Here is a 26,856-nt window from a genome sequence, read left to right as displayed (position 1 = left end):
CCCTCTTGTACGCGGAGCACCCAAACCTTCGGAGGGTGCAGGGCAGAGAGCAGCTCCCTCCCTTCCTTGTTCCCCTTTTTAAAAGTGAGGAAAGCTTGTAGCAGCGCCCAACAGAACGCCCCTCACGTGTTCTCGGCCAGAACTGTAGCCCGTGCTCTTTCTAAACTGATCCGTGGCAGTGGAAAGGGAAGTGGCCACCGTTATCCCGGACCCTCAAGATTTCTCTCCAGGACAAAAGCATAAGTTGTGTTCCCCCCAGTTCCAGGAGTGGGGAGAACCAGTGTGCTCCCTCAAATTTGTTGTAACCCGATCCAAACTGGAATCCCATTTGCCAGGAAAAGAAGAGGAAGCAGAAATGGCCACTGGGGAGTCAGACCTTGTGTCCACCACAAAGTGACATGAGGAAAGTACAGCAGGGGGCCAAGTCCGAGGGAGTGACGGAGTGGCAGACGCTGGCAGGTGGATGGCGCGGGGGTGGGAAGCCACACTGAGGAGGCTGCTGAGGCTGAGACCCACTTCCAGGCCCCGGTGAAGCAAAGCACAGACTCTGCCATGGGAACCAGGGGAGGCTGTGCAAAGCTCTAGCTGCTGTGTGGGGGCCGTGGGCGGCAAGACGGGAATCCTGGAGAGTAGCTGGAAGGCTCTCAGCGGAGATGGTGGCCTGGGCTGGAGTAGCAGTGAAGAGGCCAGAAGCGCAAGGATTAGGGATCACGTTAGAAGTAGATTCAGACTTGCTGATGGGTCACACGTCACAGGGAGAGCTGGTAAGGAAAAGGACAGATGGAGGGTGGCAGGGCAGGTTGGGGTTTGAGCAACTGAGTAGATGCTATTAACTGAGATGAGGAAGAGGGACACCTCAGAGGATTGATGGCTTAAAGGCGTGATTGTGTCTGTAACTGTGTGCTGCCTTCGGAGGGACTGGCTAGGGGAGCAGGGCAAACGGTGGTGTCAGGAGGCTTCACAGAAGGGCCAGGTTTCAGCTCAGTCCATCTGAAAAGACGGGGAGGGAGGAGGAGCAGAGGAGGAAGTTGAGTTGGAGGCGGTGCGGTCACTGTGGTTGGGGAAAGGACTCTGGCATCAGATGAACCAGAATTTACAGCCTGGCTCTTCTTCCTTCTTTGCCACCTTGAGCAAGTCATTTTCCCTGTTTGAGTCTCAGTTTTCTCATTCTGTAACTGGGATGGAAAATGCCTACCCCCATGTATCTGGTTTGTTTGTTTGTTTTGAATACCCTTTAACTTTTTGTTGTTGTTTTTTTGCTGTGTTGGGTCTTGGTTTCTGTGCGAGGGCTTTCTCTAGTTGCGGCGAGCGGGGGCCACTCTTCATCGCGGTGCGCGGGCCTCTCACCGTCACGGCCTCTCGTTGCGGAGCACAAGCTCCAGACACGCAGGGTCAGTAGTTGTGGCTCACGCGCCCAGTTGGTCCGTGGCATGTGGGATCTTCCAAGACCAGGGCTCGAACCCATGTCCCCTGCATTGGCAGGCAGATTCTCAACCACTGCGCCACCAGGGAAGCCTTGATGAGAAAAACGTAAATCGCATATTGGCAGGTGCCCCGTATGACCTGAGCACTCATGCTGTTGCTGTCACCGTGTGGGTCCCACCCTCCATAACAAGTGAAGCCTGATGACACCGGAAATGAAAGTCTCTGGCTTCATGGTCGGGTGGTATATTCGTTATCTATTGCTGTGTAAGAAATTAAGCTGAAACTTAACCGCTTTAAACTATTGGAAGCTTTTACAATAGTGCTGCTTAGAGGGGCAGGGAACCCAAACTGTTTGTGGTTATCCAAACTCACCCCCATCTTATCTGCTGTCAGAATACAGTGGCAAGCACAAGTGTGTGGTCCAGAAGAATTTCTGAATGTAAGAAGAGAGTTGGGCAAAGGTTTCTTATGAATGACCTCCCCCCAGCCAAACTCCACCCCCAGAAAACAGTGTTTTCTCAACCCCAAATTATCTGCATTGTAATCATCTAGGGGTCCTGTGAAAAATGCAAATTCCTGTACCCCACCACAGACTTTCCTAATCTGAATCATTGCAGGTAGGGCCCTGGAACTTAAATTTTTTAAAGAAACTTTCTTAGAAGACTAGTTTTTAGATATGCATAAAAATTGGGAAGATGGTATAGAGAATTTCCATATACCCCACACTCAGTTTCCCCTATTCTTATCTTACATGAGTATGGTACGTTTGTTACCATTAATGAACCAATATTGCTATATTATTATTAACTAAAGTCCATGCTTCATTCAGATTTCATTAGTTTTTACCTCATGTCCCTCTTCTGTGCCAGGATCCTCCCAGGACGCCACATCACATTTAGTTGTCACATCTCCTTAGGCTCCTCATGGCTGTGACAGTTTCCCAGACTTTCCTTGTTTTTGATGACAGTCATGAGAAGCCGTGGTCAGGTATTTTGGAGAATGTGCCTCAGCTGGGGTTTGTCTTACGTTTCTTATGATCCGAGGGGGAGGAAGACCACAGAAGTGAAGTGCCACTGTCCTCACATGGTATTCAGGGTGCACGGTGTCAGTGTGACTTGTCACTGTTGACGTGAACCTCCACCACCTGGCTGACAATGTTTGTCATGTTTCTACGCTGTAAACTTAGTCCCCGCCCCCAATACTGTCATCTGTGGAAGGAAGTCACTGTGCACAGTTCATGCGTAAGGTGTGAAGAGTCATGCTTCAACTTCTTGAGGGCAGAATAGCCACACAAATTATTTGGAATCATGCACGGCCATTTACTTATTTGTTCAGTCATTCATTTATATCAGCATGGGCTCACGGAGAGTTTATAGACTGGGTTATTATCCAGTGCTACTTTGTTACTCAAGTTGTTCCAGCTTTGACTATTGGGAGCTCTTTCAGTTGGCTCCTGTGTCTCTTTGACATACCCCATTTGTGTGTGTGTGTGTGTGTGTGTGTGTGTGTGTGTGTGTGTGTGTGTGTGTGTGTGTGTGTGTGTGTGTGTGTGTGTGTGTGTGTGTGTGTGTGTGTGTGTGTGTGTGTGTGTGTGTGTGAGAGAGAGAGAGAGAGAGAGAGAGAGAGAGAGAGAGAGAGAGAGAGACAACGAGATGGAGGCTGAGAGACTTCTGTTCTGGAACTACAAGATACTCTAAGGACATCCTGTATAATTTCCTGCCCAGTCTTCGAACCAGCCCTTTATCCAAGGAGCCCTGGTTACTTTTATTGGAGAACAGTATTAAAAACTAAGATCTGGGCACTAGGTGTGTTTGAACCTGAATGTTTAACACAGTCTCACCAGCTATTTCTTAATGAAACCAGAGTTAGAGAATCTCTGCTCTCAGTTTTGACTGCCGTCACTCAAGTATCAGCATACCTCAGAGGTACTGCAGGTCCGGTTGCAGACCACCACCATAAGGCCAATCATAGGAGTTTTGTTTGTTTCTTTCCCAGTGCCCATAAGTTATGTTTACACTATACTATAGTCTATTCAGTGTGGAGTAGCATTTTGTGTTAAAAAAAAAAAAAGTGGGGCTTCCCTGTTGGCAAAGTAGTTGCGAGTCTGCCTGCCGATGCAGGGGACACGGGTTCGTGCCCCGGTCCGGGAATATCCCACATGCCGCGAAGAGGCTGGGCCCGTGAGCCATGGCCGCTGAGCCTGCGCGTCCGGAGCCTGTGCTCCGCAACGGGAGAGGCCACAACAGTGAGAGGCCCGCGTACCACACACACACACACACAAAAGTACATATGTTAATTTAAGAATACTTTATTGCAGACTTCCCTGGTGGCGCAGTGATTAAGAATCCACCTGCCAGTGAAGGGGACACAGGTTCGAGCCCTGGTCCAGGAAGCTCCCACATGCCGCAGAGCAACTAAGCTCATGCGCCACAACTACTGAGCCTGCGCTCTAGAGCCTGCAAGCCACAAGTACTGAGCCCGCGTGCCACAACTACGGAAGCCCGTGAGCCTAGAGCCCATGCTCCGCAATAAGAGAAGCCACTGCAATGAGAAGCCCACACACCGCAACAAAGAGTAGCCCCCACTCGCCACAACTAGAGAAAGCTCGCGCAGCAATGAAGACCCAATGCAGCCAAAAATAAATAAATAAATAAAAGAAAGAAGAGAAAGAAGTCTTCAAGTATTTGGAAACTAAAGAACACTCTTCTAAAATAACTCATGGGTCAAAGAGAAAAAATCAAAAATGAAATTATAAAAAAAAACTACTCATTTACCCAAGGAGTAGAGAAACATGGAAAATTCAGGTATATAGGAAAAGGAAAATTAAGTTGATCCATGATGCTACCAATCAATCCCATTCTGTTTGTTTCTATTCAAATTTATTTTTCCCTTTCAAAGACTAGATCATTCCGTTTTTCAACAATCCTCTTGTTAGTGGCACAGCACTTAGTGGTACAGCATGAACATCCTTTCACGTCAATGGATATTTTCCTACAGTTGTATCTTAAATGCCTGCGCCATAGACCATTGAGACCAGAATGCAGTCACCCACCTGCCCTCGTGTCAGTTATTAGGTGGTTTCTCACATTTCACCAGGAAAAATAATGCTGCAGTTAACTCGCTTGCAGTTCACTGCAAGATCTCCGTTAATTTGTACAGATCTGCCTTAATTTCCTTAATTAAAAAACCAGAGTGGAATTGGCTGGGAGAAACGACTTAAACTTTTCTAAGATTTTGCATTGTGCATTTCTGGATTGCACTTGCAAGTGTGCTGTTGATGTTACCGTCATGAAGTCCTGCCTGTCCAGTCACTGTGTCCTGGAAGCACTCAGACTGTTGCTGTCCCCTCCCTTACCCCCCGCAAGTGTGGCTTGAAGATTGGGTGCCGCCCTGGAGGGGTGGCCTGACCAGGGTCCCTTCTCCCCCTCACCTGGTGCTAAGCCTGGTCTTCTCTGCGAGTGAAGCTGCTGAAGTTGGGGTTCTCGGCCAACTCCCTGAGTTGGTCTCAGCTGCTGAAGTTGGTCCGAGGGTGGTAGAGTGCTTGCGCCCGGGCTCCAATGTCCCCGGATGTCATAACCTGTGCTTTCTCCCTCTGTCTAGACCTGGGGCTAGGCGTGCTCAAGGTGCCCAAAGAGGCTAACGAAGGAGGCAGGGCCACGTCTGGGAGCACAAGGAAAGGAAAGCGGCAGCACAGGTCCCCTCAGAACCCACTCCTGGACTGCAGCCTCTGCGGGAAGGTGTTCAGCAGCGCCAGTTCTCTCAGCAAGCACTACCTGACGCACAGCCAGGAGAGGAGACACGTGTGCAAAATCTGCAGGAAGGCCTTTAAGCGTCAGGACCACCTGTATGTAGGAGTCTGGTCGGGATGTCTGTTCAGGGGGCTGCTGGGGGCTGGGCGTGTTCCCGGTTCTTTTGCATCCCCTCCCATCCACCTGCACCGCCCCCCACCGTCGGGTGTCCCAGGTGTGTGCGACCTGTTCTCCTCCCACGGCCAGTGTTTGGGGTGGGGGGCAGGGCCTACACTGCCCCGGACAGCCCGCCCTCCCCAGCCTCCAGACTCACTCCAGTGAGGAGAGCGCCGCTGCGATTTGCAGACAGGACCCATTTGCTTTAAAGACACACTCCTGAGGCAATTTTGTCATGGAGGGAGTTGGGCTAACTGTGTAGAGAAAGTTTCAGAGTCCCTGGTAGGTGTCTGAGCAGAACAGATATGCACTCCATGAGGAATATATGTTGGGATAACACCAGGGCGTGAGGGGTTCTGAAATGCCTGTTTCTAAAACATGGCAATGGAGTGTTCACTCTGTTTTTTCCCTTTTTAATTCCCCCTTTTATTAACTCGAGTTTTTTTTAAAACTTGACTTTAAAAAGCAAGCTCAGTGTAAGAGCAGCAGAATCCCGTTTGTTCTTCATGTCTTAGAAATGATAAGCTTTTCTTGCTGCCGAGGGAGGAGAGACAGACTTTCAAACTGAGAGACTCGTAAGTGGGAGAGGACGATCCCTTGCATGTTTACAGCTCGCCCAGCCTTTACTGAGGCTTCGATGAATCCCACTTTCATTGTATCCTCTCCCCTCTCGCCATTAAGGATGGGAAATGATTTACTCCTGTCACAAGCTGGTAAGAGTTAGGGCTAGAAAGTGGGTCTCCAGATGCCCTCTCTGCTGCTTCCCTCAGATGGAGGCCAAGGGTCCACGTATGGGAAAGGGTTTCATTATTTACTGGGTCCCATTGATTAGAACCATCCGGAGTAGGATTGTTGGGTACCCAGAGGGTGATTTACCCATTTGTTTATATTTATAATATATTAATGCAGGTATAAGTATGATGTAAATATAATACATACTTGTATTCGTTTATATTTGCAGAAATTATAGGCAAATTTGGCTTTTTCTTGTTGTTGCTGTGGGGCTCCCAGGTAGCTGTCTGGAGGACTCCTGTGGGAAGGCAAAGACTCCTTTGTTCGTGGAAGGATCATCCCCAAGTTAGCATTTCCTCAGGTGCGTTCTCAGAACTCTGGTTCTCTGGTTCTCGGGGATGCTAAACGGGTCTATTTAAAAAAAGGGTTTTGTGGGCAAATAAGTTTGAGAGACATGGAAAGTTCAACAGATCTCTCTTTATCTGCTCTGTGGCTTTTCAGTTTGCTCCTAGGAACCTCCAAGAAGTAAAGAGTGTTTTTCCCAAACTTATTTGCCAGCTGAGCCCAAGTCCTCAGGGAGCAACTTTGGAGACTGGTGTTCCTTAGGAACCCACTTTGGGGAACTCTGACTTGGCTCCCGCTGATTTTTTAAATCTCAGATTAGGGGTTTGCTTAGGGGTGAGGGCAAGAGCTCCCCCTTCCAGAGGGCTTTGGCCCTAGCAGGGGTCTTTCCTCATAGGGTCTGAGCACAGTTTCTGAGTTGCGATGCTACTGCCCCCTGCGGACACACCTGGGTTCCTGCAGTGGGTGACCCACGCCAAGACACCCACTAACTTTCTCCTCATGTGATTCCAGGACCGGGCACACGCTCACCCACCAGAAGTCCAAGCCCTTTGTGTGCATTGAGCAGGGCTGCAGCCAGAGCTACTGCGACTACCGCTCCGTGCGCCGGCACTATGAGGTCCAGCACGGCCTGTGCATCCTCAAGTAGGCCCCCCCGGAGGAGGAGCCCTGCGGGAACTCACCCCACGCGCACGAGTTTGCCAACCAGCCCGCACCCGCGAGCCTGTGGTCCCTGGTGCCCCCGGAAGCCCCATCCCCCAGCTCCCTCTTGCCCAACCGAGACCTCCTGCGCTGTATCATGAACAGCATCGTCTGCCAGAAGATCCCTTCTCCCAGGCCAGCCCCGGGAGGGCCTTCAGACAGCGGCGAAGGGAGGATCACGGCCTGTTCCTCCCTGCCCTCGTCAGGGTCCTCCTTCTGGGGCCCAGCCGGCACCCCGGCGGCCCCAGGAGCCCTGGGCACTGAGGTTCCCGAGGAGCCCTGGCCCCCATGGAAGGAGCCTGCCACGGACGTGTTCACGGCTGTCCACTCGCATGCAGCGGAGAACAGCGGCCCCTACCCAGCCGAGCCGGAGCTGCCGCTGCTCCAGCCCCCATCATCCCTGGAGGGCTGGCCCGAGGGCGCTCCCCTGCCCGCCTGCCTGCCTCTGTTCCGTGGCCTGACTGTCCCCGCCAGTTCCCAGCCATGAGACCACAGTTTCCAGTGGCTCCGAAACCTGTCGGGCTGCCCTAAGAGCTAAGGAAACAGTATGTTTGTCGTCCACAAGCCCTCTGCAGTGCCGTCCCAGGAGGGCTCCGGGCCTGCCCCGGGCTCAGCAGCGACTCCCCTGCGGGGGAGCCCTCACCCAGCCGGGGCACCGGTGTGGAGGACACGCCGCCTTTCCCTCCCACGCTCCTGAAGGCACCGGGGGAAGCCTCGGGTGACCCCAGATATGCCAGCACCAGCCGGGAAGAGGACTCCTGGGCTTCCAAGAAGAGCAAGTTCGACTGCGACTCCTTCTCGTGGCAGAACCCTGGTGAGCCTGGACCCCAGAACGGCCCAGAGTCCAGCGGCCTCCCGTCGGATGCCCCGCCGCTCTTCCGGCAGCTGTTCCTGAGGTCTCAGGAGTCTCTGGTGAGCCACGAGCAGATGCAGGGGTTCCAGATGATGACCAAGTCCCAGCGGATCTTCTCCCACACCCAGGTGGCTGCCGCCTCCTCCCAGCTTCCCACACCCGACGGCAAGCAAGTTGCCCTGAAGTCACTGCAGGGGCCGTGGCCCCAGCAGCCCCCACCTATGGCGCCCACTGTTGACTCTCTGCATGCTGGCCCCATGAACCCTGAGCCAGAGGGATCCCTAGCCCGCAGGAGAAAATCCACACCCTCTTTCCCCACAGAGGCCTCCCCCAGCAGCGTGAGGCAGGACACAAAGGGAAGACCAAAAGTGGCTGCTGCTCCACCTGCCCTCACAGCGTCGTCCCTGGACCCTCCTGGGAAGCCAGACATCTCCTCTCTGGCCAAGCAGTTGAGATCCTCGAAAGGGACCTTGGGCCTGGGGGACATCTCCCCCGGGAGCCTGCGTCAGACCCAGTTAGGAGGGGAGGAGCCATCCAGAGCCCACCTCCCAGGGAAGCAGGCCCAGGCTGAGAATGGCACGGCTTCCGGGGCCACAAAAGGTGGAGAGGGCCCGGCCTGCTCCTGGGGCGGAGGCTACAGGCTCTTCTCTGGCAACTCCAGGGCCCAGCGCTTTCCAGGCTTCCGGAAGGAGAAAGTGAAAATGGATATGTGCTGTGCGGCTTCTCCAAGCCAGGTAGCCGTGGCCTCCTTCTCGTCGTTGGCCGGGCCTCCAGCGGATCCCCCCTGGGACTCCAAGTCCAGGCTGATGATACTCAACAGGATCCAGGTACCAGGGCCCTCTCACGGGACCTGACCATGCGGGAGGCAGAGTCTCGTCCTTACCTGTGTCCGTGTTTCTGACTTGTCCAGGCACTGTATTTAACCTCAGCAAATCCTCAGATGCAGTTTGTTTACAGAGGGGGGAATGAAGGTCCAGAGAAGTGATGGTTCCTCCCATCACCCTCCGCCCTGCAACACACACACACAAAACAGAACAGGGCTTTAGAGTTGTCAGAGACACTTTGCATCATGTTTCTTCACTAAACTTTTGCTATTTGCTTTCTTTCTGCCTTTCGCTTCCTTTTGGATTTGCCTCCTTCACTTCTTCAGAGCATGTAAAGGCAGAGCTCCTTTGCCCTTGATATTTGTACGTGAAATGCTGTGTCTATTCTGGTTGTGAATCACAGGTCCACAAGTCCGACTTGGCCCCTACTGCAGGCCTGGCACTGGTCCGCCCTTTTGGAGCAGCTTGGGTCCTCCCACATCGTGCCCATGAGGTCCTGGGTGCAGAGAGCTTGGCCACGTCTCTTCGTGATGTTCCGAGGTCCAGCATCCTTCCTGTCACACCACAGCTACCTCCCCCTCTTTTTTTTTTCACAGCTTTAATATTCACGTGCCATCTAATTCGCCATCTTGAAGTGCACCATCCAGTAGTTTTTAGTTTGTTTACGAGGTCGTGCACGCATCGCCACTCTTTGCCAAAACACTTTCATCACCGCAAAAAGACACCCCACACCGTTGGTTGTCACCCGCAATCTCTCCATCCCTCCCAGCCCCTGGCAACCATGCATCTCCCTTCTGTCTCCATGGATTTGCCTATTCTGGACACTTCATGTGATTGGAATCCTAACGCTGCGTGGCCTTTTGTGTCTTTTGCTTCTTTCACTTAACCTGATGTTCTCAGAGTTCCTCTGTGCTGTAGCACGGGTCAGAACTTCACTCCTTTTTATCGCTGGTAACTTGTCCATTGTATGGATACACCATATTTTATTTATCCATTCATCAGCTGATAGATATTTGGGTTGTTTACCCTTCTTGGCCATTGTGATAACGGTGCTATGAACATTTGCGTACAGATTATTGTTTAGACATATGTTTTCATTTCTCTTGGGAAATACCTTGGAGGGGAATTGCTGGGCTCTAGGGTAATTCTATTGGAGGAAGTGCCAGACTTTTCCAAAACGCTGTGCTGTTTTATATCCCTACCCAGAGTGTATGAGGCCTCCAGTTTCTCTGCATCCTCACCAACGCTTGTTATTGTCCAGTTGGTTCACCTTAGTGGGTGGGAAATGGTAATCTCATTATAGTTTAATTTGCATTTCCCCGATGGCTAATAATCCTGAGCATCTTTTAATGGCCACTTGTATATCCTCTTTGGGTAAGTGTCTATTCAGACCCTTTGCCCATTTTTAAATTGGGTTGTGATTTTACTTTTGAGCTGTGAGAGTTCATTATGTATCACAGATACATAAATCTACATAGTCCCTTATCAGATACATGATTTGCAACTTTTTTCTCTTATTCTGTCTTTTCACTTCTTGATGATGTCCTTTGAAGCACAGAAGTTGTAAGTTTTGATGAAGTCCAATACATCTGTCTTTTGTTTGGTTATGGAGTCATCCAAGAAACCACTGCTTACTCCAGGGTCACCAAGAATTATACCTGTGTTTTCTTCCAAGACTTAGAGTTTTCACTCTTGCATCTCATTTCTGATATGTTGGCTCAGATGTATTTTCGTCTTCAGGGTGGAAATATCTACCGGCTCCCCGACCCGATGAAGGAGGAGAACATGGCCGGTGGCTGGTAAGTTCAGAAGCCCCTCGGGAGTCCTCTGGTGGCTTTGATGTGCTGGCCCTGGGTGAGCGAGCTCTGGATGCTTCACTCCTGAAGCGGCGAGCACCAGGCCACGGAGAATCGGGGGCATCATGTCCATTTCTTTAGGGTTCGTCCAAAGCTGTCTGTCAGAGGATCAGTGTTTGGGGACGGAGTCCCATTCTCCCTTTCTTCCCCACAGTAACCAGCACAATGGTGGTCCCACAGACTGGGCAGAGCCAAGGAGCACTTACGTCTGCAAGAATTGCAGCCAGATGTTTTATACAGAGAGAGGGCTGAGCAGCCACATGTGTTTTCACAGCGACCAGTGGCCGTCACCTCGAGGGAAGCAGGAGCCGCAGGTGAAGGGGCTCGAAGCTGCCATTCATCTCAGGATGGAGCCGTCCTCCTGCGGGGAGCCTGGCTGGGGGCCGGGAGTCAGGGCTGTGCTGCTCTGGAGGGGCCCCTTGCTCCCTACCTACTGTGTCTCTTAAAGGGCTGGCTCTGCTCTGTGTGTAGGTGTGTGGCATGGAGTTTTGCAAGCCACCAAGACAGGTGCTGAGGCCAGAGGGGGACAGGCAGAGTTCCCCGGGAGGCAGGAAGTCCTTGGACAACATGACCGCAGCCCCTTTGGTGGTCCCAGTGTCGGTGCCAGTGGCTCCAGCGAACCATCCCCCGGGGAGCAAGGTGGGTGCACTTCCTTCCAGCTGCTTTCCAGCTTCCAGTGGGAGCTGTGAGAAAAGCCCCCAAATCCTGACTCCAGAAGAGCTTGATTTGCATGTTCCTTCATCCCTTCAACCTCCAGTGAACTTCCTTTGTGTCTGGCCCTGTGCTGGGCAGGGCTGGGGACACTGCAGCGACCACAACAGGCCTGCCCCCGTCTCCTGGGGCTCCCAGCCCAGCGGAGTAGATAGACCCATCCCCGGACACTGAGGACCCAGAACGGGCCGGGCTGGGAGAGTGAGCTGTGGGAGCCCCGAGGGCACGAGAGACCCTGCCTGAGGAAGGGGGTGTTGCAGCTGAGAGCTGGAGGATGAGGAGGGGTAAGATGGGCAGAGAGGAGGGGAGATTGTGTGGAGGTAAGAGAGAGTGTAGCAAGGTCAAGGCGTCGTCTCTTCAGCCTGTGCCGGAAGACCCCACCTGGAGAAGTCCATGCTGGACTCGGGTACGGGGTGCATGGAGCCCACTGTTTGTCTCCCAGGAGCTGCTGTCATTTTGAGGGCAACAGGTTTTCCTTTTGTCATGCTGTTGCATCTGTCTGGCCCCCACACTTTAAGTGCCAGTCACTTTAACAACGGACATGAGTTTCCAAAATGGTCTGAGTGAGGGCCCTCCTTGGGGGGTGTGGGTGCCTGAGAAGGCCCCAGCGTCACATGTCGCCCGGCTTAGGGTCTGGAGTCTGGCTCAGGCGTGGTGGCCCTGCCCGGCTTCCTGCGCTGAGGACTCTGGGCACGGCCATGCTGGGTGTGCATCTGGCTGGTCAGTACCCTTTCCCACTCTCAGGCCATCTTGAGGTCTGAGGTTTGGGGCCGGTGGCCTCAGGTGACCCCCGTGGTTCTGAAGTCTCTTCTTCTCCAGGGTCAGGAGAAGGACGGGGAAGAGAGAGACATCAAGGAGAGCAGCCAACACAGGAAGCGGAAGAAGCTCCTCCGGCCCAAGGCACTGCTCATCCCTCCTCCGCCCTCCATGTCTGGGGAGCCGGGCCCGGGGGGATGCCGCCAGAGCTGCCTGCGCTCGCCCGTGTTCCTGATGGACCACCTCCTGAAGGGACTGTCCCAGTGACCTCCCTACACACCGCCCCCGATGCTCAGCCCCATCCGGGAGGGCTCTGGGCTGTATTTCAACACTCTCTGTTCCACATCTGCCCGGGCCCGTCCCGACAGGCTCATCAGCGCCATGCTTGGTGAGTGAGCTTGATCAGCCCATGATGGGCCTGCGGGGGGCCAGACCCCCGCCCCCTGTAGAATTTGGTCCAGCCACTCTCTCTGGCCTACGCCTGGGTCTGCTCCGGGGGTCCCGTTGCTGTTCAGAACTATCCCAGGACCATCTGGGACCAGCAGCCTTCTAGGTGCTTATAACTTTGTAGCCAGAAAGAAAATAGACGCCATTTAGCCTAACCACCCTTCTGCCTGCCCTTTCGAGTAATTGTTTAAACAGCTTTATTGAGGTATAATTCACATGCCATATGAATCACCCATTTAAAGTGTACAGTGATTTTTTAGTGTATTCTTAGGATTGTACACCCATCCCACAATCTAATTCTAGAGCATTTTCATCACCCCAGAAGATTATATCCACGAGCGGTGACACACAGGCCCTGTAGCCCCCAAGTCCTCAGCCCTGGGCAACCACCAGTCTACCAACCTACTTTTTCTATGGGCCTCCCTATTCTGGACATTTCATGTAATTGGAATCATAAATTACGGGACATTCTGTGTCTAGTTTGTTCACTTAGAATAATGTTGTCAAGGTTCATGTTGTAGTATGCATCAGTGCTTCACTTCTTTTTATGGATGAATGATATTGAATTCTCTGGATAGACAACATTTTATTTATCCACTCATTAGTTGACGAGCATTTGGGTTGTTTGTGTCCTTTGGCTATTGCAAACAGAGCCGTTAAGAACATTTATGTGTAAGTTTTTGTTGGACATAAGTCCTCATTTCTCTTGGGTATATAACTCAGAGTGGAATTGCTGGGTCAAAGGGTAACTATATCTAACCATTTAAGGAACTGCCAGACTGCTTTCCAAAATGGCTGGGTCATATTAAATTTCCACCAGCATTGTATGAAAGTTCCAGTTTCTCCACATCCTTGCTAACACTTCTTAGCTGTGTTTTTTATTACACCCATCCTAGTGGGTGTAAAGTGGTAGCTCATTGTGAGGTGTTTGTTTGTTTGTTTGTTTTGCGGTACGTGGGCCTCTCACTGTTTGTGGCCTCACCCGTTGTGGAGCACAGGCTCCGGATACTCAGGCTCAGCAGCCATGGCTCACGGGCCCAGCCGCTCCGCGGCACGCGGGATCCTCCCGGACCGGGGCACGAACCTGCGTCCCCTGCATCGGCAGGCGGACTTCCAACCACTGCGCCACCAGGGAAGCCCCCTCATTGTGGTTTTGATTTACATTTCCCTGATGGCTAATGATGTTGAGCATCTTTCCATGTGCTTATTATCCATTTGTATATCTTCTCGGGAGAAATGTCTATTCGGATCCTTTGCCCATTTTTTCAATTGAATTCTTATCCTTTTATTATTGAGTTGTCTCAGTTCCTTATATAGTCTGCATGCAAGCCCCTTATCAGATATATGATTTGCAAATTCTCTCCTGTTTTGTGGGTTGTCTTTTCATTTTATTTGTGATATGGTTTGCAGTACACAAGTTTTTAATTGTGATGAAGTCCAACTTTTTCTTAGGCCTGCGATCAATCTTTAGTTAACTTTTATATACTGTATGAGGTAGGAGTCCAAATTCACTCTTTTGCATGTATGTATCAGTTCTTCTAGCACTAGAAAATACTCTTCTTTTCTCATTGAATTGTCCTCGTACCATGTTTTGTTTTGTTTTGTTTTGCTGTACGTGGGCCTCTCACCGTTGTGGCCTCTCCCGTTGCGGAGCACAGGCTCCGGACGCGCAGGCTCAGTGGCCATGGCTCACGGGCCCAGCCGCTCCGCGGCATGTGGGATCTTCCCAGACCGGGGCACGAACCCATGTCCCCTGCATCGGCAGGCAGACTCTCAACCACTGCGCCACCAGGGAAGCCCTGTCTTGCTACCTTTGTGGAAAGTCAGTAGACCATAAATGATTTGAGATGTTTCTTCTTTTTTAATACAGACATTTTACAGCTATAGATTTCCTTCTGAACATTGCTTTAGCTACATTTTGTAAGTTTTAGTATGTTGTGTTTTTATATTCATTCAGCTAAAGTATTTTCTAATTTATCATTCCACTTCTTGTTTAATACACTGACTATTAATGAGTGTGTTGCTTAATTTTCACAGATTTGTGAATTTTCCAAATTGCTGCCTTTTATTGATTTGTAATCTAATTCTCTTTTGGTCAGAGAACATACTTTGTTTCTTTTTCAATTTAATTTATTTAATTAATTTATTTATTATTTTTTTTGGCTGTGCTGTGCGGTTTGCAGGATCTTAGTTCCCCCACCAGGGGTCGAACCCATGCCCCCTGCAGCGGAAGCGTGGAGTCCTAATGACTGGACCGCCAGGGAATTCCCTTAAATTTATTTTAAAATTTAAAATTTATTGAGGCATGTTATATGGGCTAGAATCCAGTCTGTCTTGAAGAATGTTCCATGTGAATTTGAGAAGAATGTATTCTACTGATGTTTGGTGGAATGCTGTATTTTGTCTGTTTTGTCTAGTTAGTTTCAATTTCCTTGTTGATCTTCTGCCTAGTTGCCCTATCCACTGTTGAAAGTATTGAAATCTCCAACTATTCTTTTTTAATGGTTTATTTCATCCTTCAGTTCTGTCGTTTGTTGCTTGGTGTATTTTGGGGTTCTGTTTTTAGGTGTGTATATGTTTGTAATTGTCACATCTTCCTCACGGCTTGACCTTTTACCATTAGGATGTGATTGTGACATCATTTGTCATTATTACAATAATTTTATCATTATCTCTAGTAATATTTTTGGTTTTAAAGTCTAATGTGCCTGACATTAGTATAGCCATTCCATTCTCTTTTTTGGTTGTTGTTTGCTTGGTATATATATATTTTTCTCTTCTTTTACTTTCAGCCTATTTGTGTCTTTGAAAATAAAGCATGTTACCTCTAGACACCATTAGTTGGATCATGTGTTTTTTATCCAGTCTTACAAACTCTGCCTTTTGATTGGTTTGTTTAATCCCTTCTTGTTTAATGTTAGATTGATATGGTTGGATTTACATCTGCCATTTTGCTTTCTATTTTCTATATATTACATGTCTTTTTCTCCCTCTGTTCCTCCTTTCCTGCTTTCTTTTGTATTAAGTGAGTACTTTCTAGTGTGGCATTTTAATTCTGTTAATTTTTCACTTTTTCTTAGTCATTTCTTAGTGGTTGCTCTAGGACTTAAAATATATGTCTTATCAGAATCTGTTAGGATGTGTAATAACTCATTAACAGTGAAATATAGAAACACTGCTCCTATCTAGCTCTCTTCCTTCTAACTCTTTTGCGATTACATGTGAGAGACCCAGTAATACCTTACTGGTCATGTTTCTTGCTTTATATACTTTTATTTCGTGTAAAAACACTGAGAGAATAAAGGAAAGCAAGCATGATTTATAGAGGTTGTTATATTAACCTTCTTCTTTACCATTTCTGATCTCTTCATTTATTCTTGTGGATTTGAGTTACTGTCTGAGGTGATACTCCTTTACTCCAATGCAGCTGTGCTCCTTGTGCAGTTACTGTCACATATATTATATTTCTGTATGTTACAGGCCCACAATACATACTGTTTTATGCAGTTATATTTAAGGCCATTAAGAAACGAAAAGAAATATGTAATCATAGTGATTTTTATAGTTACCCATATTTACTAGCGCTTCGCTTTTTTTTTTTTTTTTTTTTTTTGGTTTGGATTCAACTCACCATCTGATGTCATTTGCTTTCAATCTGAAGGACTTTCTTTAGTATCTATTTTTATTAGGGATATATAATTCACATACCATACAGTTCATCCCTTTCAAGTATAGAATTCAATGGTTTTTAGTATATTCACAGAGCTGTGCAACCATCACTACCATCAGTTTTCAGAAATTTTCATCATCCCCAAAAGAAGCCCTGTACTTATTAGCAGTCCCTCCTTTCCATCCTCCCCATCCGCAGCCATGGGTAACGACTAATCTACTTTGTCTCTATCGATTTGGCTATTCTGCATATTTCATATGGGTGGAATCATACAGTATGTGGTCCTTTAGGAACGCCTTCTTTTAGTTAGCATGATGTTTTTGGGTTTCATCCACGTTGCACTATGTATCAGTACTTTGTTCCTTTTTGCGGGCTGAATAATATTTCACCTTCAATATTTCTTGTAAGACAGGTCTGCCAGCAACAGTTATCCTCAGTTTTTATTTATCTGGGAGTGTCTTTATTTTACCTTCATTTTTGCAAGATAATTTGCTGAATATAAGATACTTGGTTAACACTCTTTTACTTTCAGTAATTTGAATATATTATGCCATTGCCTTGTAACCTACATCGTTTCTCTTAAGAAGTTAGCTGTTAATTTTACTGTAGTGCCCTTGTGTGTAACAAATTGTTTTTCCCTTTTTGCTTTCAAGATCTTATCTTTATTTTTGCTTTCCACATTTTGCCTATGTTATGTCTGGATGTAGAGCTCTTTGTGTTTAATCTTTCTTGGAGTTTGTAGAGTTTGCTGGATATACATATTGTTTTTCATCAACGTTGGGAAATTTTCAGCCATTAATACTTTAAATATTCTGTCCCTTTCTCCCCTCTTACTGGTACTCCCACTACATATATATTGTTGCATTTAATGACATCTCACATTTCTCTGAGGCTCTCTTCAGTTTCCTGCATTTTTTTTCTCTCTCTTCTTCAGATTTCATAGTCTCCATTGTTCTATCTTCAGGTTTGCTGATCATTTCTTCTGCGAGCTCAGATCTACTGTTGAGCCTTATTTTGGTTATTGTACTTTTTTAACCCCTGAATTATTTCCATTTGGTTCTTCTTCTTCTTCTTTTTTTTTTTTTTTTTGTTTTGGCTGCATCGCACAGCATGCAGGATCCTAGTTCCTCGACTAGGTATCAAACCCGTGGCCCCTGCAGTGGAAGCGTGGAATCTTAACCACTGGACCGCCAGTGAAGTCCACATTTGTTTCTTTTTAAAAAATAATTTCCATCTCTTGATGGCATTTTCTCTTTGATGAGAAATTTTTATTTTATCTTACTTTAATTCTTTAAGCATGGGAGCCAGGGGAAGAAGAAGTCCCCATCTCCTTGGCTGCACCTACCTGGGTAGAGCTTCCATTACAAAGAGCTGGGGGCTAGGTGGGTAAGGGAGTGGGCCATGGCTCCAGTGCCACAGACTCTCACTGTTCTTCCCACGATTTAGTAGATTTTCTTGAATGAGTATTTCTTAAAATGCTGTATGCCTTTAGGACAACTTGCAGAGACTTTAGCTTACTGTTCTTCTTTTTTTAATGATTTTTGTCAGTAAATCTGTTGTTTTGCCCAGTTCCTTACTCTACTTTTTCAGAAGTCTTATCCCCCTTCCATGCAATCTTTTTATTTTATTTTATTGTGATGTGAACAGTTAATCTGTGATCTGCCCTTTTAACAAATATTGAAGTGTGCAGTACAGTATTGTTGACTATAGGTACAATGTTCTACAGCAGATTTCTAGAGCTTGATTAATTGAAACTTTATGCCCATTGATTAGTAACCTCCCATTTCCCACTGCCCCAACCCCTGGTAACCCCTATTCCACTCTTTGATTCTATCAATATGAAGTCAACTACTTTAGATATGTTATATAAGTGGAGTCATGCAGTGTTTCTCTTTCTGTGACTGGCTTATGTCACTTAGTATAATGTCCTCAATGGTCATCCATGTTGTTGCATATTGCAGAATTTCCTTTTAAGGCTAAATGGTATTTCATTGTATGTTTATGGCACATTTCCTTTATGTGCTCATCTGTCAGTGGACATTTAGGTTGTTTCCACATCTTGGCTATTATGAATGGTGCTGGAGTGAACATGGGAGTTCAGATATCTTTTTGAGGTCTTGACTGCAGTTCTTTTGGATGAGTACCCAGAAGTGGGTTTGCTGCATGATATGGTAGTTCTACTTTTAATTTTTGAGGAAACTCCATACCCTGCAATCTTTTTTTTTGTCATTTTCAATTTTACATTGGATTAGAGTTGATTTACAATGTGTTAGTTTCAGGTATACAGCAAAGTGATTTTGTTATACATATTCACATATCTGTTCTTTTTTAGATTCTTTTCCCATAGAGGTTATTACAGAGCATTGAGTATAGTTCCCTGTGCTATACAGTAGGTCCTTGTTGATTATCTATTTTATATACAGTAGTGTGTGTATACCATGCAATCTTGAAGAGCCTGCTTTTAGCTGCTCTGGAAAGTCAGGCAAAAAGGGCCTCATGGGTCAGTTGTAGCCAGTCTTCTTGAGGCTCTTCTTTGGGTGTTTTCCAGATCACATGGACGGCTCTTTTGGCATCAGTGTGGTGAAGGACAACAGCAAGATCAGCACTGAACCGTGAGTTGGAACAGACTTAGAACCTGAGGGTCCTTGCAATGTGGGGATGCTTTTACCCTCCTTGCATTCCAGTGTCGGTTTTTCCCAAGGGAGCCTTCATCACGGGAAAGTCAGGTCTAGATCCAGAGCCTCCCTAGGAGAGAAGTGGTGGATTTTTCCAGGCGTTTCCCCAATATTCCTTCTGTCCAGACATACCATAGTTGGATCTCTGGGGACAGAATGCCCAGCACCCTGGGGTTCTAGATAGAATTGATGATGGCACAATGAGATACTCTTTTGTAGCTTGGATGTTACCTTGGATACAGAAGAATGCCAGGTATCAGCACATACCTCCCCTGTCCTAGACCCCAAACGCCTGAAGCCAGAAATCTGGCGATAAAGCAAATTGCAGGAAGGAAGGAAGTATCCCTCAAGAGGTCTCTGGAATACCTGCGCGTGTCTACTGGGCTGATGAGCACTCCCTGTGTCTGAGAGATGGCCAAAAGGTGGGTTCCACAGCCCTGCTGAGCAGGGCTCACCGCACATCTCTCTTGTATTTCCCATCTTGGTCACACACATATGTCTCTATGTCCGTGTGTGTGGCCTCATTTCAGACACATCAACATAGGAAGCCAGTTTCAGGCTGAGATCCCAGAGCTCCAGGACAGATCACTGGCTGGAAGTGACGAGCATGTAGCTACTCTGGTCTGGAAGCCATGGGGAGATGTGATGACCAACCCGAAAACACAGGATAGAGGTGGCTGAGACTTTGGGGCCAGGTTCCCGAGGGCCCTCCTCCATCCCCAAGGGTTTTCTCCTCCCAGTTCTCACCTTGACCAAGAAGCAGTGATCCCCAGGCGGGGGTGGGGTGGGCAGAGCTGGCCTTCAGCGCAGGACTGCTTTGCTGTGCTGCAGTCCCTTGGCCCACCTCTCCTCTCACCCAGTAGCTGGGCAGGCCATCCAGAGCGGGTGCCAGGAGCAGGGTTTCTGCCCATCCTCCTTGTCCCTCCCTTCCCTCAGCCTGCTTTTAGCAGAGAGATGAGGGAGATGGTGACAGGAGCCCCCCGCCCCATCTGTGCTGTTGGGGAGGTTTCCTCTCTGGCACTTGCTGACCCTCTGTGTCTCCTCTCCTTCCCGCTGCCGGGCTGCCTGCTGGAAACAGTGACGGAGCTCTTCAACGTGGCCTGCTCCAGCGTGATGCCGGGCGGGGGCACCAACCTGGAGCTCGCTCTGCACTGCCTGCATGAAGCCCAGGGCAACATCCAGGTGCGGTGCAGGCGAGGGGGGGCTCAGAGGAGCTGTGGGAAGCTGCCTGCTCTCTTAGGGCCAGGGGCTCTAGGCGCAAGACACGTGCCTTCTACTTGGGGCTTTGCAGCTCACGAGAACCAAAGGCTGGCCACCCACCCTTCTCCCTGGTCGCTTTGGGACTGGTGGTGTCCTTTTGAACGTAGGGGAAATGCACACATACGGGCTCAAGCAGTTATTTATCTGGGGTGACAGCAGAGCACCAGGGTTCCTCCGGCGTTACCTCATGTCAGCGCGGCACTGGGGAGGCGGTGCCTAGCAGGACCAACTCAGGGCCTGCATTAATCTGGTTTATTTACTGAACATTAACTTTTGGATTAAAAATGGTGTATGAAAACCTCTGATGCAACAGAAATGCCTCTGCCTCCTCCAAGGACCCTCCTCACAATCCTGAAGTTTAGAAAATGAAGAAGTCCAACTGTGTGTAGTGGGAGAGGAAGTCACGTCACCCGAGTTGGAGACCCAAGAGTCAGGGCTACACGGTGCTTTTTCTCAAGCTGAGAGGCAGTGGCTGGCACGTGGTGGGTGCTCAGCAGAGTAATCAGCACACATTTACTGGGTCCTCCTGATACCTGGTGATGTCATGGTATCAGGCTGGGGCCAGCTCAGGGGCCCATTCTTGGTTTAATGCTCTGCTGCCACCATCTTGAAATTCTTAATAGTTTGTGAGCACAGGGCCCCGTGTTTCCATTTTGCGCTGGGTCCTGCAAACTGCATAGCGAGTCCTGACCAGGGTTATGCTGTTGAGCAAGACAAATGCCCTCTCTTTGCAGGGCTTACATTTTAGGAGAGTGAGCACATGAAATACATTTTTTAAAAGTGATAGATAATGGTTAGTGCTATGAGGACCATAACATGGGTTAGGGCGGGGGCAGTGCCACTCCAAATGCTGCTCCCTGAAGAAATAAGGAGCTTGTGCCAGAATAAGTCCACACACTGTTTGGTCATCAAGTAAATCTTGCTATGAAAAAGGTAACGTCAACTGCACTCCACAGTCCGCTTAGTGCTGTAGGCAATGTGTCCCAAGTGGTTCACAGCTGGTGGCCGGTCCACAGACCGACCACACTTTGAGTCGCCCTGGGGCAGGGGTGGCTTTAGGGAGGGCTGCACATATTTTCTGAATGAATGAAAGAATGAAGGCGGGCCTCTACCTCACCTTCCCTCCCTCAGAGAGTTGCCCACCACCCCTGTCGTTCCAGGTTGCCCTGGAGACCCTCTTACTGAGAGGACCCCAGAAGCCACGGACTCACCCTCTCGCCAACTATCACTACACAGGTAACGAGCGTGGCTGCCCGCGTGGTTTTGGCCTGGCTGAGGCCCCTGCGAGCCAGTCAGTTTCCATGGCAAGCTCTGCACGTGCCTCCCGGAGTTCTCTTGGGGCCTACGCCTGCCCTCCCAGAAGGGCCCGTCCTCTCTGGGGGACTCAGTGGGTGCTGTTCTCTAGTTGGATCCAACCTTCCCCTTTCCACTGGTTCCCTCGTGGGCTCTTCCTGGCCAGAAGGGGGGTGCCAGGTTGGGGTGGGCTCAGGTTTCCCAGTTGAGCACTCCAGCGTTGGAGTCAGGCAACCAGGGCCCCACGGCTGCCCTTGGCAAGTCTCTTAACCAGAGGAAGCCTCAAGTTGCTGCACCTGTCAAGCGGGGATGGTAATAGCCCCTACCTGCTAAGGTTTTTGTGAGGATTGTGTGAGATAAAGCAAGTAAGGGGCTTAGCAGAAATCTTGGCATATAATTGGCGCTCGGTGGCCTGAAAAAGGAGGGGAGTCTGCACTTCAGCCGTGGCTGTGGTCCCAGAAGGAGAAACAGCCTTCCTCCTCTTGGCTGTTTCTCCAATAGGTTCGGACATCTGGACCTCCATGGAGAAGAGGCTCTTTAAGAAGGCGTTCTGTGCCTACAAGAAGGACTTCTACTTGATACACAAGATGGTAAGGCGAACATGGCAGGCTGGTGTAGACAAGGCTCCTTCACAGGGCCGAGGCGCTAGAACTGCAGGGCCTGTCAGGGGCGATACTCTGCTCATGCTGTGAACAGTTGACAACTACAATGCCATTGCTTGGAACAACCTGAAACGGTACAGAAATGAATCCCATGTTGAAAATAAAGCCCTCCAGACCCCTCCCCACAATCCTACTTCTGATTGATAACCTGACAGGTATTTACTGCCCATACGGATTTTACACACCTATATGCACTTTCAAAAAAGGATGACATCATATACTTAATATCCTGCTGATTAGTTTGCTCTTTTTTTAACTTGATGTACGCAAAATTGCACATAATCAAAGTGTAAGATTTAATGTTTTTGACATATTTATACACTTGTAAGACCACCACCATGATCAAGATAATGAGAATATCTGTCACCCCCAAAAGTTCCCTCCTGCCCCTTTGCAACCCTTCCTTCCTGCCACCCGGGTCCCTAGTCAACTCTTGTCTACTTTCTGTCACTCTAAATGAGTTTGCATTTTCTAGAGGTTTATATAAATGGAATAATCATACAGCATGTGATCTGCTTTGTCTGGCTTCTTACACTCAACCTAATGATTTTGAGATTCATCTGTGTTGTCGTGTGTACCCATAGTTCATCCCTTTACTGTTGAGGAGTATACCACTGTGTGGACGGACCACCGTTCATTTAATCATCCACCTGTTGGTGGTTTCCAGTTACTGATGACTACAGATAAAGCTGCTCTGCACATTTACATACAAGTGTTTGTACGGACATGTACGGGTTTTTTTTTTTTTTTTTTTTTGCGGACACGGGGTTGGGATTATAAATACCTAGGAGGGGAATGAGGGTAACTTATAGTAGATGTATGTTTAACTTTTTAAGAAACTGCCAAACTGTTTTCCAAAGTGGCTCTACCACTTCCCATTCCCACCAGCAGGTTATGAAAGGTCCAGTTGCTCCACACCCTCGTCGACACTTGGTATGCTAAGTCTCTTTAATTTTAGCCATTCTAATGAGTGTACAGTAGCCTCTGACTCCATTTTCCTAATGACTAATGATGCTGAGCATCTTTGTGTTTTTTTGCTATATGTGCACCTTCTCTGGTGAGCTGTCTGTTCATATCTTTTGCCTCTGTTTTTATTGGAGTGTCTGTGTTTTTATTGAGCTGTAGGAGTTCTTATTTTGTTCTGAACACCAGTCCTTTATCCAGATATATGCTTTGGAAATATTTTCTTCCATTATGCCATTTGTCAGTCTTCTAACAGTGTCTTTTGAAGAAAAGTTTTAAATTTTGCTTAAGCATAACTTACTAGTTTCTCTTTTATAGACTGTGCTTTTCGTGTTGTATCTAAGACATCTTTGCCTAACCCAAAGTCACAAAGATTTTCCCCTGTGTTTTCTTCTGGAGGTTTTATAGTTTTAGGTTTTATTTCTAGATTTATGATCCATTGTAAGTTTATTTTTGTATGGGGTGCGAGGTGAGTTCATTTTTGCATATGGATATTTATTCCAATACCTTTTGTTGGAAAGACCATACTTGCTCCACTCAGTTGCTTTTGTACCTTTGTTAAATATCAGTTGGCCATATATATATGCATCTACTTCTGGACCCTGTATTCTGTTCCATTGATCTGTTTGTCTTTTATTAAGCTATCCCCATACTGTCTTTATTACTGTAGCTTTATTCTAAGTCTTGAAATTAGAAAATGTTAGTCCTTCAACTTTGTTATTCTTTTTCAAAGTTATTTTTTGTATTCTAGATCCTTTTTAATTCCCTATGAATTTTAGAAATAACTTGTCAATTTCAAAATAAAAATTCCTGCTAGGAACTTGATTGGTACTGTTTTTGACTCTCTGCGTCAACTGGGGAGAGTTGTTACCTTAACAATATTGAGTCTTCTGCCTCTTGAACAGGGTATATCTCTCGATTTCAATCTTTAATTTTTCAGCAATGTTTTGAAGTTTTTAGAGTACAGTTGTTGCATACTTTTTGTCAGATTTATTCCTAAGGGCTTGGTTTTTTTCTGTTTTGTTTTTGGTTTTTTTTTTTGCGGTATGCGGGCCTCTCACCATTGTGGCCTCTCCCGCCGCGGAGCACAGGCTCCGGACGCGCAGGCCCAGCGGCCATGGCTCACGGGCCCCACCGCTCCATGGCACGTGGGATCCCTCCAGGACCATTGCACGAACTCGTGTCCCTTGTATCGGCAGGCGGACTCTCAACCACTGCGCCACCAGGGAAGCCCAGTACTTGTGATTTTTATGATGTTATAGAGTTGTTTTTTATTTCAGTTTCCAATGGTTTGTTGCTAGTATGTATAGAGATAAAATTGATTTTTATATTGATCTTGTGTTCTGAAATGTTGCCAAACTAACTTACTAGTTTTGGTAACTTTTTTGTGGATTCCACTGAATTTTCTACATAGACAGTCATATCATCTGTAAATAAAGACACTTTTATTTCTTCCTTTCCAACCTGGATGCCTTTACTTTTTTTCTTGCCTTTTTGCACTCTAGAACCACCAGTACAGTATTGAGTAGAAGTGGTGAGAGTGGAAATCCTTGTGTTGTTCATGATATTTGAGGGGAAACCACTCCACCGTTAGCTGTAGGGATTTTGTAAGTATCATTGATCAGGTTGAAGAGAAGTTCCTTCTATTCCTATTGTGCTGAGAGTTTCCATCAGGAATGGACATTGGATTGTATCAAATGCTTTTTCTGCACCTATCAAGATGCTCATATGATTTTTCTTTTTTAAGTTTAATATGATGAATTACATTGATTTTCGATTGTTAAACCAACCTCACGTTTCTGGGATGAGCTCCACTTAGTCATGGTATATTGTCCTTTATATATATATATATATATATATACACACAAATATATATATATATACATATATATATTGTTGGATTCTGTTCGTTAAAGTTTTGTTTAAAATTTTTCATCTCTGTTCATGAGGGACATTGGTCTGTAGCCTTCTTTCCTTGTAATATCTTTGTCTGGCTTTGGTGTCAGAGAAATGTTGAACTTATGGACTGAGTTGGGAAGTATTCCTCCCTCTTCAGTTTTTTGGAGGGCTCTGCCTAGCTGTCGCATAAGGCTATGAGGTATCCACCACGTAAGGACACTCTGCTTTAATTAGTCCCTGTCGGTAGACATGTGGCTCCACATGATGTCACAGTGAGCGTCCTCGTGTGTACCTTTGTGTGCGTTTTCCTGGAGAGAAGCCTTCCTGGGCCAGCCTTGTTGCTCAGAGTGTGCAGAGCTTAGATGGTGTTGACTCTGCTGGCTTCTTTCTGAACTCCTTCATCCCCAGGAGGACTTTGTGATTCTCTGTCCGCCGTAGCAGAGGAGCATACCAAGCCGTAGGGGAGAGACGTTTCAGGAGGGCTTTCAAAAAGTGGCGGCTGGCCCCATGGGGAGGGGATTTAGGGCGTCAAGGCCATCCTCACTGCTACTCCTGAGGCACTGTCCTTAGCCGGCTTCTGTCTTCCTCCACTAGGTCCAGACAAAAACAGTAGCCCAGTGTGTCGAGTTCTACTACATGCAGAAGAAAATGATCGAGTTTGACTGCGGCCGAGCCCCAGTGCCGGAAAAGAGGGTCAAGAGAGAGCTGGGTGAAGCAGACAGGACAGAAGCAAAGGTAGAGGGTCTCGTGGTAGGGCTTCAGGAGTTCAGCACGGATCTGGATGCCCGGTGCTCATCCAAGCTGGGTGGCGGTGGGGGGGGTGCACCCCGGGACGTCTGGACGCTCTGGACACCTGCTTCTCCCTTAGAAGGGCGGCGGGGCGGTCAGCACCCTTTCATCACCTCTGCCCCCTGTGCAGGTCACTCGTAGGCCTCGGAGGAAACCCAGCCACCGTCCAACCCCCGAATTACAGAGGACTACTGAGAGTTACAGGAGGGAGTCCATCCCCAACTCCAGCCCAAACACCAGCTCGAAGCGGACCCCTGAGCTGCCGGGCAGCAGGAAGGGCCAGGGCTTCTTTCCCTGCCGGGAGTGTGAGAGGTACCGCCCTTTCCCTGGATGCTCCCAGAACGCCAGCCCTCAGCCCTCTGGGGTGGCCCCCTCAGGGCTACCCGCCTCCCCCTGCTCTGACCCCTGTGTCCTCTGGTGCCTCCTCAGGGTGTTTGGCAAGATCAAGGGTCGGAATGCCCACATGAAGTGGCACCGGCTTCAGGACCACGTGGATCCCACCGTCAGGGCAAGGTGGCCCGTGGAGCCCTTCCAAGTGTAGGAGGAGGAGGGCGAGCTAGGGGCTGGCATCGGCCCTCTGCGTGGGCAGCTAGTTGGGACGGGCACCTCCAGCCCTGTTGCATCTCCTTTGTTAGGTTGTTTTTGTACATTTCTCCTTGTATATATTATTAAATTGGTTTCTAAAGCAGCCGTCTTCTGGCTTCCCTGCCTGTTGATCCAGCGAAGGCTTTTGAGCCCCTGCCGCTCCCAGAAGCCACAGTGACTGAGTCCCTGCCCTGGAGGAGCCTCATACGTTAATGCAGCCAGCATTTATCAAGCACCTGCTGTAGCTGTGCCAGACAATGCCCAGTCCACGTGATGGGGACATAGTGATGGAGGGACAGGCCCCTCCCCTCACAGAGCTTACATTTTAGGAGCGGGAAGGTAGGAGTGATAAAGCAGCAAAAAGGTGAGTTTAGATGTCTATAGTGCGTATGCTTTGGGCCGGAATAACAGAGGAGTCAACATAGGTTTAAGCTCTCAGGACACGTGGTGGTGCCAGTGGCTCCACGGTGAAGTCAAGGCCTGCCAGCAGTGGCCAGCGTCTGCAAG

General features: G+C 48.3%; 1 pseudogene across 1 annotated transcript; it reads left to right on the top strand.

Moving 5' to 3' along the window:
• The first annotated feature begins 398 nt into the window (after positions 1-398).
• On the top strand, positions 399-26,380 carry LOC308611577 (zinc finger protein 541-like; annotated as a pseudogene). The gene is made up of 15 exons: positions 399-459; positions 5,026-5,269; positions 6,885-8,786; positions 10,524-10,582; positions 10,794-10,953; positions 11,111-11,278; positions 12,170-12,494; positions 18,772-18,835; positions 19,429-19,571; positions 19,977-20,080; positions 21,319-21,394; positions 21,953-22,041; positions 25,570-25,710; positions 25,895-26,076; positions 26,194-26,380. The product of its transcript is annotated as a zinc finger protein 541-like (transcript).
• Positions 26,381-26,856: the final 476 nt, after the last annotated feature.

This window comes from Mesoplodon bidens, assembly GCF_964165515.1.
Source record: "Mesoplodon bidens genome assembly, contig: HAP1_SCAFFOLD_1198, whole genome shotgun sequence".
Classification (NCBI taxonomy): Eukaryota; Metazoa; Chordata; class Mammalia; order Artiodactyla; family Ziphiidae; genus Mesoplodon; species Mesoplodon bidens.
The sequence above is the reverse complement of the archived record's forward strand: the minus strand, read 5'-3'. Positions and strand labels throughout refer to the sequence as shown.